This window comes from Rana temporaria, chromosome 3 (genome assembly GCF_905171775.1).
Source record: "Rana temporaria chromosome 3, aRanTem1.1, whole genome shotgun sequence".
Classification (NCBI taxonomy): Eukaryota; Metazoa; Chordata; class Amphibia; order Anura; family Ranidae; genus Rana; species Rana temporaria.
This window is the reverse complement of record NC_053491.1, coordinates 411,424,218-411,437,000: the sequence shown is the minus strand read 5'-3', so window position 1 is coordinate 411,437,000 and position 12,783 is coordinate 411,424,218.

Below are 12,783 nucleotides of genomic sequence, written 5' to 3'. Positions count from 1 at the left end.
CGGGCAGTGAAGCCGCACAGGCTTCACTGCCGGTTTCCCTTACTGTGGATGGCGGCGCCTGGAGCTGCCAGGATCGAGGATCGGCCTCGGCGGGGGCCGACATAGCTGGCAACTAGGACAGGTAAGTGTCCTTATTAAAAGTCAGCAGCTACAGTGTTAGCTGCTGACTTTTAATTTTTATTTTTTTACCGGACCTCCGCTTTAATTTCCCTATCTGCACTATACAGTGTAGATGGAGGAGTCTGTCATGTTCCAGCAGCCATGACACTTTGCTGCTGCCTGAATTTAGTGATTACATCCTATGGGATGAAGTCATTGGCTGATAATTCTCCACCAGGCCTAGTCGATTTCTTGTCGAGCCGGGTGGTGCTTGCGGGTTCATGCACTGCTCGAATTTTGGCCCATTCCTGCTGGAATTTGAGCCAACTAAGGATAGTTTAAACGATTTGTTAATATGAATGAAACAAGTGTTGTTTTATGCTAGAAACCACATAAAGTAGATACATTGGGTGAAAGTAGCCCCTGGGTATGCAGATATCTGTATCAAAAAAAAGTTGCCTATAACTGCACCAATCCATAGCAACCAATCAGCTGTTTGTTTTTGTTCTCTAACGTGTTAAATGACAGCGAGCATAGATGCTATGGGGTGTAGTGCACATGTTGTGCCTGAACGTTCGGTTTTATACATTATTGCATGTAGAGCTGGTTTCCCATTGCAACCAACCAGAGTCTACCTGCTTCTCATACTGCAATACAGTCTCGTCCGTAGCTTTTGTTTCTGTTCAGCCGTCTGTACCGTATAATTCTCCTCCAGCACCGTTTCGGGAAATCCTGTTTAACCGCAAAATATTAAACCACGTGTAACAGATGTATTGCGCTTTTATTCTGTGGAGGTCCGTTTATCCCACTTGAAGTCTGTAACGCTGTCATCTGCTATCGGGAAAATAAGTTCTAAATATCCCACCTCTGAAAATTCACACATGCTCGGGGGTGGGCTGGGTTGCAAGGCTTGCTTTGGAAGCTTAAAGGGGAATCCAGCCTTCAGAAAGATTCAAGGTGGATTTTGTATCCTAATTTGGGAATCTCTAAACTACGGCCCTCCAGCTGTTACAGAACTACACGTCCCATGAGCCATGTTGAAATTGTGACGTTCACAGACATGACTAGGCATGATGGGAAATGTACTTCCTGAAGACTTTGGAGATCCCTGTCCTAATGGATTGTGGATAAGCTTTGGCTCATCTTATGTGAAAGAATGTGCTGAAGGAGTTCCCCTTTAAGTGGTCCCCTGGTGCGGTTGGTTGCTTTCTTGTCTTTCATGTTCTCTGTCCTAATTCCACTGTCTGTGAAAACATTTATGTAAGATTGAATACAATGACATTCTCTGTGAAATCACATGATGATTGTGTTGGAAGGTTTTATTATTTTGGCTTTTTTTTTTTAATCATTAGAATATAAAATAAAGTCTTTGATAATGTGCACTGGCTTTTTGTGTTCTAACATTCTTATTCAAAGGTAAGGTTGACTTTTTTTTTTTTTATAATTGACCATTTTTATTTCAGGATTTACTTGTGTGGCTTTCCATGTATCAGATATACAAGTCCAAAAATGTAAGCATACGTTTAGGTAAAACTAAAAGCAGAATAATCAGCAAAAGGGACATAACAGTTAGTATGTTGTTCTCGGTTCACTTTCAGTAGAAATATTGAATTGAATGCCAAAAATCCAACATGCTGGTTGTACCCAAGTCGATCGATGGTTTGAATCTTGGCCGCGTAAAAATTGATGGTTGGAATCTCGGCTGATCCGGCCAAGAGTTGAACCATCTATGGCCAGCTTTAGACTTTATTACAGCTCTGTACCTATTAATACATCATTAGGCATGGTTTTCTTAATGCAAGCAGTGTAAAAACCTGAATATTATTTGGCATTAGCCTATTTCTGTACAGCAAAGCTCAAGTGGGGGGCGGAGAAGCACCACAAGGAGCTAGTCTGTTGTGCTTCGGTGCAAGTAGCATGATAATGAGAGGGGAGAATGGATAAGCTTGGGAAGGAAAAGACATAAATGTTGCTGCTGAAGAGAAAAATCGGGGCTCTGGCCAGACAGAGCTGTGCTGTATGCTAGAGCTGTGTAAATATCAATATTCAACAGACAAATGCTAATCTTTTTGGCAGGTAGAACAGCCATAATATGTATTTCTTCTGTGTATTTATCGGTTAGTATGGCGTTATTCTTAAAGGGTAACTCCAGTCAAAAATGCGGGAGAGCAGGCTTTGGAAGTATGTTCTGTTCTGTTAGAAACTAAGATTGCAATGCAACATGCTGCAGATTTTCTACAGTGTAGAAACGCTGGTTGTTTCTGCATGACACTGCGGTGGCACTGTGATGCATGGTGTGGCACTGTGATGCATGGTGTGACACTGCGGTGGCACTGTGATGCATGGTGTGACACTGCGGTGGCACTGTGATGCATGGTGTGACACTGCGGTGGCACTGTGATGCATGGTGTGACACTGCGGTGGCACTGTGATGCATGGTGTGACACTGCGGTGGCACTGTGATGCATGGTGTGACACTGCGATGCATGGTGTGACACTGCGATGCATGGTGTGACACTGCGATGCATGGTGTGACACTGCGGTGGCACTGTGATGCATGGTGTGACACTGCGGTGGCACTGTGATGCATGGTGTGACACTGCGGTGGCACTGTGATGCATGGTGTGACACTGCGGTGGCACTGTGATGCATGGTGTGACACTGCGGTGGCACTGTGATGCATGGTGTGACACTGCGGTGGCACTGTGATGCATGGTGTGACACTGCGGTGGCACGGTGTGACACTGCGGTGGCACTGCGATGCATGGTGTGACACTGCGGTGGCACTGTGATGCGTGGTGTGGCACTGTGATGCGTGGTGTGGCACTGTGGGCATGGTGTGGCACTGTCGGCATGGTGTGGCACTGGAATGGCACTGTGGGAATGGTGTGGCACATGTCCAGCTGCTGTGAACGGCGGAGGGAGCTGGGGAAGAAATATGAAAGAAATAAGGTACAAGGGAACATTTTTGAAAGTTTGGAAGGATACAGATCGATTTTATATTGCTCGTTACATGAGAGTAATGAGTTTAAGGCTCTGCTTCCCCTAGTGCAACTTGTCATGCGACCACAAAGTCGCATGACAAGTCACAGCCCATTGATTTCAATGGCACCTATTCCCATCTATATGACTTTGAAAATTTGCGACTTTGAAAAGAGACCTGCACTACTTTGATGCAACTTTTTGATGCAACTTTAATCAAGAGTGTTAAGTTGAATTAAAGCTGCACTCAGTCGCACAGCTTTGGAGTCGCACTAGTGGAAACGTAGCCTAAGGCTAGAGTGTGACTTGCATCAAAGTAGTGCAGGTACCTTTTTAAAAGTTGCATAGATGGGAACTGGGTACTATTAAAATCAATGCACTGTGATTTGTCATGCGACTTTGGACACATAGTCACATGACAAGACACGTTTTCATTATTGCGGCCCCAAAGTTGCATGATTTAGAGTGCAGGTTTGATCCAACTTTACACTTTCTGGATCAAAGTCACATCAAAGTAGTGCAGGTACCTTTTCAAAGTTGCTGACATTCAAACTCGCATAGATGGGAACAGGTGCCCTTGAAATCAATGGGCTGTGACTTGTCATGTGACTTTGTGTCCAAAGTTGCATGACAAGTCATACTAGTGGAAACTGAGCCATAGGCTATTGCGACACCAAAGTTGCATGATTTAGCCTAGGTTCACACTTGTACGAACACAGACATTGCATGTGATTCGCACCCACACTGTGGTGCCGATCGCATGTGATGTCTGTGCAATGCGAGTTCAGCCATACACTTTTATGGCTGAACTCGCATTGGATTCGTAGGAAAATAGTGCAGGGAAGCATCAAAGCAATGCAGGTACCTTTTCAAAGTTGTTGATTTTTGGAATAGATTGGAACGGGTGCCATTGAAATGGGCTGTGACTAGTCATGCGACTTAATGTGCCCAAAGTCGCCGCATGACATGCACTAGTGGAAACTGAGCCTAAAGCCTCGTACACACGTTACGATTGTTGGCAGGGGATTGTCGGTTGACAAACTATTGTCCTAAAATCTTGCTGTTGGTACGCTTCTTATGACAAATGGATGACAGGCTAGTACATTTCCGGCGGACAACGGTTTGTCTGATTTTCGTATGGTCAGTACACAAATCCGTCACGCAAGTCGAAAGTACAAACACACATGCTCGGAATCAATGCTCACCAAACACAAAATTAGCAGAAGGGCAAAGGGTGGCGCTCAAGAGCTGAAATTCCTCATAGTACGTCACTACATTCGTGTTTGTGGCACGACAATTGTGTGACAAAATCCTGCACATGCCCATTGGACAAAAATCAGACGCTCGGTTGGCCATCAATCGTACTATGTGTACGAAGCTTGGACTGTGAGCTGAGACCCCAGAGCACTTCCATCTACACTGGCAGCCCTCCCCAGCTCCCTGTGTGTATACTGTGTATGTGCACACAACCACCCCACCCCCCCTCCCCGAGTCCTGTGGCTTTTTGTATTCCTTCATTTTATCATGAATTAGGATGTACAATACATCCTTACTGATGAGAGAACATTGGGCAGGAATTTATGATCGGCTCCTCCCATCCTGTGTCCCTCCCAGGAAGTGATGTCACTAGCTTTCAGTAACCACACCCACTGGCTGCTTTTAGACTCAGAAGGAAGTAGAATTGAAGTTGTGATGACACGATATGGCAAAATAACGGTTGAAAAACTGGGATTGTTTCACTTTGAGACCTAAGGCTCAATTTGGCTCACATTAATGATTGCAGGGGAGAAATGTAAGTATTATGCTTGACTTCCGCTTTAAGGCCGGCCATACGCAGTCTGAATCTCGGCTGGTTCAGCAGGAACTGGCAGAAATTCGAACTATTGGTGGGCAAGCTGAATGTACCAACTTGGTTTCAGCCAGCATGCTGGATTATTTTTTTGATTATATTGCTATAGCTGCCAGCAATAGTCACGGTCTTCTCCCGATGGGGACTGCTGACCCCCCCCCGCCTCTGCCGGGAGCAGACAATGGGGGAATTTCTTTGCAACCCATGGGTGCAGGAAAGCAATCTGCACCGTGTATGGCTGGCCTTAGTCCATCCCCTTTAAATTGTAGTTTATTGCATTCCTCCTAGTTTGGAGGATACTATGAAATGAAGACCGTTGAGGCGATTCAAACATCTGTGCAACACTGCAGTACAATGTGCTTTAGGTCTGGCTGCACTTTATACCCCATAGCAATGAATGGTAAGGTTTTGTTTTTGGTGTAATTTATAACTGGGCACAGGAAAAGCTGTTCCAAATAAAATGCATGTACAATGCACTTTTGTTTTTTTTGTGTTTAAGGGCCAGTTCCCACCACAAAAGCGCACTCCAGATCTGTTCCAGATGTGTTGCTGCACGTGCGGTTTTATGCGTTCCGGATGCATTCCAGGTGTTTGTTTTTACTATACTGGGGTCCAGTGTGTTTTTGATGCGTTTTACTGCATTCCAGTACAGTTCAGAAAAAAATGCAGCATGCTCTACTTTTTTTTAATTATTATTATTTTTTACTGAAAAGCCCTGGAACTGACTGCACTGATGTGAACTATGCCATTGGAAACCACATAACCTTCTTTCCATGCGTTTTTGATGCAGAACAAAAAAAAAGCACTGGATTGCGTGTGGTGTGAACTGCCCCCTGGTCCTTGTTGGATTCCTGTTCACTGTTCAGCTTTTAGGCACTCTTATACCATGTGGCTGATTGGACCACTGCTGCCACATGGGAGCAGGGAGAGTGTCAGCACCAATTGGAAATCCAACTAGAGCTTACACACGTTGACCCAAGGTGGTGATGTGGGTAGTGTGGTTCTCCACCCTAAAGTGAAGTCCCGCTGATCGGAACCCTCCCCCCCCCCCCCTCCGGTGTCACATTTGACACCTTTCAGGGGGGAGGGGGGTGCAGATACCTGTCTAAAGACAGGTATTTGCACCCACTGCCGGCCCGGCATTCACGGGCAAAAGACGGGCATTGCGTCACATCCCGTAACCCCCCCGTTGTGTGCTGGGAACACTTGGCTCCCAGCACACAGCGGGAGCCAATTGGCGGGCGTGGCGCGACTCGCGCATGCGCCATAGGGAACCGGGCAGTGAAGCCGTGGATGGAGGGGGGAGCAGCAGGGTGACGAGCGATCGCTCGTCATCTGCTGCGGGCGGCGCTGGACTCCAGGACAGGTAAGTGTCCTTATATTAAAAGTCAGCAGCTGCAGTATTTGTAGCTGCTGGCTTTTAATAATTTTTTTTGGCGGAACATGCGCTTTAAGCCCTTGCTTCCCAATAAGAATGGGTTTGGGTGAATTCAGATCGAAGCCGCTACTGCACACTGCCAATCATAGGTGAGTGAGTGTGTGTGTGTGTGCGCGTGACGGCTTCTACCGGAAATACCTCACTGCCTATGATTGGCGGTGTGCAGTGACGGCTTCTGAACACGCCCGACCCTGTCGCTACTTCCAAATGTCCTGATTTGTAGCGACTGACATTGGGCCTTGTTCACACAGGCGTATCAATGCATATCCTGTGCACAGGTTATGAATACTTGCATGCGGATGCACAGGCAGTCCCATTAATGCCCAATGGGATGCAGTAACCGCACAGACAGCTGCTGCTCCCAATCTGACATCTGTGTCCCCGCACTCCCACTGCTTACGTTCCTGGTCGTGCACCCTCATGAAAGAAAGATTGGCAGCAGTGGCTGTGCAGCTGCTGGGTCCCAATTGACGTCAATGGGGCAGGATGCATGGTACACCTGTGCATCCCAACCTGTGTGAACAAGGCCTTCGTTTGGAGTATTGGTCCTCAGACTTTGAAATTTGATGGGCTTTACAATAAAATTACCATTCTACATGTTAAACTTAAAGCTGAACTCAAGGCACAAAAACTCATTGAAATATATTTCTCCATTGCCACAAATAATATAAATCCACTTTGTGTGCATCCAATACCTTTGCAAACCCTGCTATTACCTTTGTAAATGTAGAAGTTACATATTCACTGTGCCGCATAGTAACCTATGTGGACAGAAGAGCGATAGGCGGGGCCCAGAAGACCCCTCCCACTACAGGCTACCTGCAGAACACTAGATGAGGGGTTGGGGACAAGGCCAGTCCCCCTGCACAAGGAGAGAGGGCAAGAGTGACGCCCTTTATTACGGGAAGCTCCTGCACAGAGACAACGTTTCTTCTTTTTTTTTAAAGTGTAAATTTTATTGTACATGTTCACAGCATAATACAGTACATATTTTCACATCTCATGGAACAGAAGGAGTTTCAGCTTCATTATAGTACATCATGTACACAGTATTCGACAAGCATATTCCTCGTACGCTTTTCCTTTTTTCTCAACCTATCCCTGTCAACCTTAACAGGGGATAAACCAAAACTGATACCGACAGAGCCAAAAAAAAAAAAAAAAAGGAAAAAAAACCTCCTTTTATTATTATTCTAGTATTAGCAATAAGGGGGAGGGGAGAAGGGCTATCCCCCCTGTATCCCCTAGGACCGAGTTCTATCTAATCCGGCCTCCAATCGGTCAGCCAGTTCCCACTGTATGAGTTTTGGCCTACAAATCACATCATACTCTTTAAACTTCTACATCTCCCGAGACCTTCTCAATCCATCCCGCCCACACCTTCTCAAACTTTTTTGGGCAGCCTCTAGCCGCGTATGTCAGCTTGTACATCGGCAGTGCATTATTCACTATTTTCAGCCAGCCCTGCAGAGACGGGGGGGATGGTTTTCGCCAGTTCATGGCCAGAGCCTTTTTAGCGTAGCAGAACAGTATTCTTAACAGTATTTTCTTTGATACAGATAATTCCTCCTCCTCCAGGTCACCTAACAGGCACCTAGCCGGGGAGTATATATTAGGTAGTTCCAGGTTAGCCTCCAGAAATGTCAACACGTCCTTCCAGAACCCCTCCACTCAGGGGCACGTCCAGACCATATGAAAAAAATCGCCCTCCGCCGCCTGGCAGCGGGGGCACTCAGGTGAATCCCCTCTACCCATTTTGTGTAGCCGTTTGGGAGTGTAATACACTCTGTGTAAATAGTTAAATTGTGTAATTTTGTCTCTGGCCGAGATCATCGAGGGCACCAACGAGTCAAGGGCTTCAGACCACGACTCGTCAGTGATCGAGGGTATGTCCGCTTGCCACTGCGCCCTAACTCTCTCCATTCTAGGAGAGGAGGACGTCAACAGCATAAAATAGTATCTAGAGATCAACTGGGAATGATCCCCATCTGTAAGCAATTTCTCCATTTTGGAAGGGGAGAGCGCCACCACCCCCCCCCCCCCCCCGTACTGTGCCGTTACGGCATGCCGCAGCTGCAAGTATCGAAAAAAGAAAGTGTTAGGGAGCCCGTACTCCGTCTTCAGGTCTATAAAACTCCTAAATACCCCGTTCCTGAACAGTTGATGGGCATATTTGACCCCATACGTTGCCCAACACGACCTGTCCGGTACCTTGGCTATTTCTTTAAGTCGGGGATTATGCCACAGGGGGGCGTTGGGGGAGGCCTCCAGACTAGTACCCCCTACCCTAGCGTTGCATGGAATATTTTATATGACATTTTCAGTATATCCCCTCCCTTCGCTGGGTATGGGCCATTTCTATATAGAACATTAATCAGCCCCTCAAACGAGTGGACCATAGCCGCCTGAGTGGCCACCGATGCAATACATAGGTTCGGGAACCCCCACCAGTGCACGTGCGTTAGCTGAGCTGCTAGATAGTAACAATGTAGATTCGGCATGGCCAGTCCTCCCTCCCTTATTGGCAGATAAAGTGTGTCCAGGGATACCCTTGCGGGTTTAAGGCCCCAGAGAAAGGAGGTTAGCATTGTATTTATTTCTGTAAACCATCTTTTAGGGATATAAATTGGGGCATGCCAAAACAGGTACAGAAACCTAGGCAAATAAATCATTTTAACTATATTAATTTTCCCTAGGAGGCCCAACGGTAGTTTAGCCCATGTTCTTAGGCTTTCCTTGAGGCGTAACTTCATAGGGGTCAGATTATTATTCATATAAGCACTGCATGGCAGCTGGACCTCCACTCCCAGATAGCGGAATTTGGACACCACTTTGAGTGGGACATCTGGGGGTAACCTCAGGGTGTCATCAGAGTTGAAGGGGAACACAATAGATTTGTTCCAGTTCACCTTGAAACCTGAAAAGTTCCCGAAGTCTGAGATTAATTTTAGAGCGCTGGTCAGTGATCCCTCTGCTTCCGCCAGATAAAGAAGCATATCGTCCGCGTAAAGGGAAGTCTTTTCCTCCAGCTCATTAACCATACATCCCCTTACATTTACATCTGCTCTTATCTGTGCAGCCAACGGTTCTATCGCCAGAGCGAACAACAGGGGTGACAATGGGCACCCCTGCCGCGTGCCCCTGGCGATCGAGAACGAGTCCGTGATGACGTTGTTAACTCTAAGCCTAGCCCGTGGGTCAGCATATAAAATTTGGACCCACTTTGTGAACCTGGGGCCGAACCCCAACCGCCCAAGGACTGCTATAAGGTAAGACCATTCAATGGAATCAAACGCTTTATGCGTATCCAAAGATACCACCACCCTATTATCCGGTGTGGATCCCTCCGCCTGCAGGATAGTGAAAAGACGGCGCAGGTTAATTGCGGTCGACCTCTCAGGTATGAAACCTGTCTGGTCTTGGTGAATAATGGATGCAATCTTTGGATTTAAACGTTTAGCCAGTAATTTAGCAAGGATCTTAGCATCCACGTTAATTAGCGATATTGGTCTATAGGATTCGCATAGATCATGGTCCTTGTGCGGCTTGGGGATCAATACTATAAGTGCCTCCCTCATGGATTCAGGGAGCACCCCCACCCGATAGGCGTCCATATACATTTTGAGCAACTGCGGTGCCAGGCTGTCAGCATATGTACTATACCACTCAGCCGGAAATCCATCCATTCCCGGAGTCTTATTCGAGTTCAGGGAATGTATGGCTGATACTACCTCCTCCACCGTAATGGGGAGATCAAGTTCCGACGCCGCCTCCCCAGAGAGTTCCAGGAGGGGTATCGGGGGAGACAACGTTTCTTCACTGGATTACTGCACAGATCTGGAAGAAATTCACAAAGATTTAAAGTGGTTGTAAACCTTCTGATATTACTTGCACCTACAGGTAAGCCTAAATTAAGGCACACGGTTCAGGAGATATTTGCAGAAAATCGGGCACGGATGTCTACTGAGTGCCAGGTCTTGAATTGGATCATGCCAGTTCTGTGCGCATGCGCGGGAGTGATGTCATCGCCGTTCCGGCCAGTGCCGCTGCGGCGATACCCGGAAGTCACTCCAGGTATCATGGCGGAGGAGAGAAACGAGGGTCACTGCGGGGGCTTCGATCTAAGCTAAGTAATTCATAATGAGCTAGTATGCTAGTCATACTAGCTCATTATGCCTTTGTCTTGCAGGTTTTAATCCATTTTTTGGGGGTTTACAACCACTTTAAGAAAGAATACACATGATGAATGTATTTAGACAATATGCGCTGTGATCCCAGAGTTAAAGGTTACTAAACCCAGGACCCTGCATTCACTATATCTGGTCTCCCACAATATACAGAACATGGAAATGCAATTATGTTAGTAAATATAAACTGCTAAATACCTTTTCTCATCAGCAGTATGTAACAGTCTTGTAAATTCTATAAGTGTCTGGTTAAAGCTTGTAGGAGGAGTTTTCATTCTCTGCTGACTGTCCTATAAGGCTGCATAACCCCTGACCCTCTGTCTGACAGTGCTGATTGGCCCTGTGCTGATCACATGCATTCTTTTATGGGGGAAAAAAACACCTCTGTAGTAATACAAACACCACACTTAGCATGTGCAAAGGCTCTGTCTTATCAGGCAAAGGATTGGGGACTGTGGAAGAAGGGAGGATCAGAGAAGACAAGATCAAACAGACTTTTTACACAATGCACAGGATAAACCCCTTTAGGTTCCACAGGGAGTATAACAATCATGCTTTACTCATATACAGAGTGATTTTTACTGTTGTGGGTTTAACCACTTAAGGACTGCCTCCTGCACATATACGTCGGCAGAATGGCACGGCTGGGCACAAGCATGTACCTGTACGTCCTCTTTAGGTGCCCAGCCGTGGATCGCACGCGCCCGCCCGCAACCCGGTCCGAAACTCCGCGGCCACGGGACCCGTGGCCTGATCGCCGCCGGAGTCCCGCGATCGTTCACAGGAGCTGAAGAACGGAGAGAGGTGTGTGTAAACACACCTTCCCCGTTCTTCACTGTGGCGCGGTCATTGATCGTCTGTTCCCTGATATAGAAAAACACGATCAATGACGTCACATTCCAGTCCAGCCCCGCCCCCCTACAGTTAGAAACACAAATGAGGTCACACTTAACCCCTTCAGCGCCCCCTAGTGGTTAACTTCCAAACTGCAATTGTCATTTTCACAGTAATCAGTGCATTTTTATAGCATTTTTTGCTGTGACAATAATGACACAAAATGTGTCAAAATTGTTCGATGTGTCCGCCTTAATGCCGCAGTCTTGAAAAAAATCGCTGATCGCCGACATTAGTAGTAAAAAAAAAAATATTAATAAAAATGCAATAAAACTATCCCCTATTTTGTAAACGATATACATTTTGTGCAAACCAATCGATAAACGCTTATTGCAATTTTTTTTTAACAAAAATATGTATAAGAATACGTATCGGCCTAAACTGAGGAAAAAAAAAGTTTTTTTATATCTTTTTTGGGGGATATTTATTACAGCAAAAAGTAAAAAATATTGTTTGTTTTTTTCAAAATTGTCGCTCTATTTTTGTTTATAGCGCAAAAAATAAAAACTGCAGAGGTGATCAAATACCACCAAAAGAAAGCTCTATTTGTGGGGAAAAAGGACGCCAATTTTGTTTCAGAGCCACATCGCACGACCGCGCAATTGTCTGTTAAAGCGACGCAGTGCCGAATCGCAAAAAGTGGCCAGGTCCTTTACCTGTGTAATGGTCCGGGTCTTAAGTGGTTAATAACACTTTAAGATTTAACTCATCCATAATGTTTTGTTGCTGTTCTAGTTTTGTTCTTATTGTATTGCTGAAAATATTTACATTTTAAAACAATCTACCTCCAGTATATTTGGCAATATAGTATGAATGGACTTCTGATGGAGGCTACAAGTTATTGTATCGCATAGTTTTAGGCATGGTCCACACTTGTCCACACTTGTCACCATCAACAAACTGGAGTGAATGTAGATGGGAAGTGGCTGCAAAGAGGCTGCAGGAGATCAGTAATGCTGAGATGCAACAAATGGTGGAAAAAAGATGAAAACTGTATATAATTTATGACTGATTTTAGTGGTAAACTAGAAGTCATTTCGTTTTACATCTTTGTAAGGAGTGAGGAGGGAATAGAGACGTGCACGGCTCCTCTGACATCATTGGATATGTTACTATGGGGACAAGCTGTAATGGGATTCCTGGAGTGCACAGCCTGATCACACATCCTGGCTGCAGTGCATACACCTACACAGTACAGTATATGAACTCACAGCACAGTGTTCCTAATCATATAAGCAGAATCGTATCTATTCTGTCATATTTAATACTGTCACAGATTACACCTTTCATCATGTCTCACCGATGGATTTATTAAAGAGCCCGTTACAAGATTT